Here is a 302-nt window from a genome sequence, read left to right as displayed (position 1 = left end):
AAGAACGAGAGAAACAAACGGACAAAGACAAAGATGCAAAGACAAACAAACAGAAACAAAGAGAGACAGGCGACATATACCCAGAGCCAGAGAGGGAAAAGGGAAACCAGAAATAAAAAAAACCACCAACAACAGAACGGTGTCCCGCTGAGAGCACATCAGTCTAACGCGGTGTCGTGAATGTGTCTCCGGCTTTTAGTTGATTGTGCTGAATGAAGGCTCCCAGGAGAGGCTTAGGTCGCAGGGCAGCCGAGGCAGGAAAGATCTGGACGTGAATGGTTCTGCTTCGAACTCGTGGGCTT

The sequence above is a fragment of the Penaeus monodon genome, chromosome 32, assembly GCF_015228065.2.
Source record: "Penaeus monodon isolate SGIC_2016 chromosome 32, NSTDA_Pmon_1, whole genome shotgun sequence".
Classification (NCBI taxonomy): Eukaryota; Metazoa; Arthropoda; class Malacostraca; order Decapoda; family Penaeidae; genus Penaeus; species Penaeus monodon.
Note: the sequence above shows the minus strand (reverse complement) of the source record.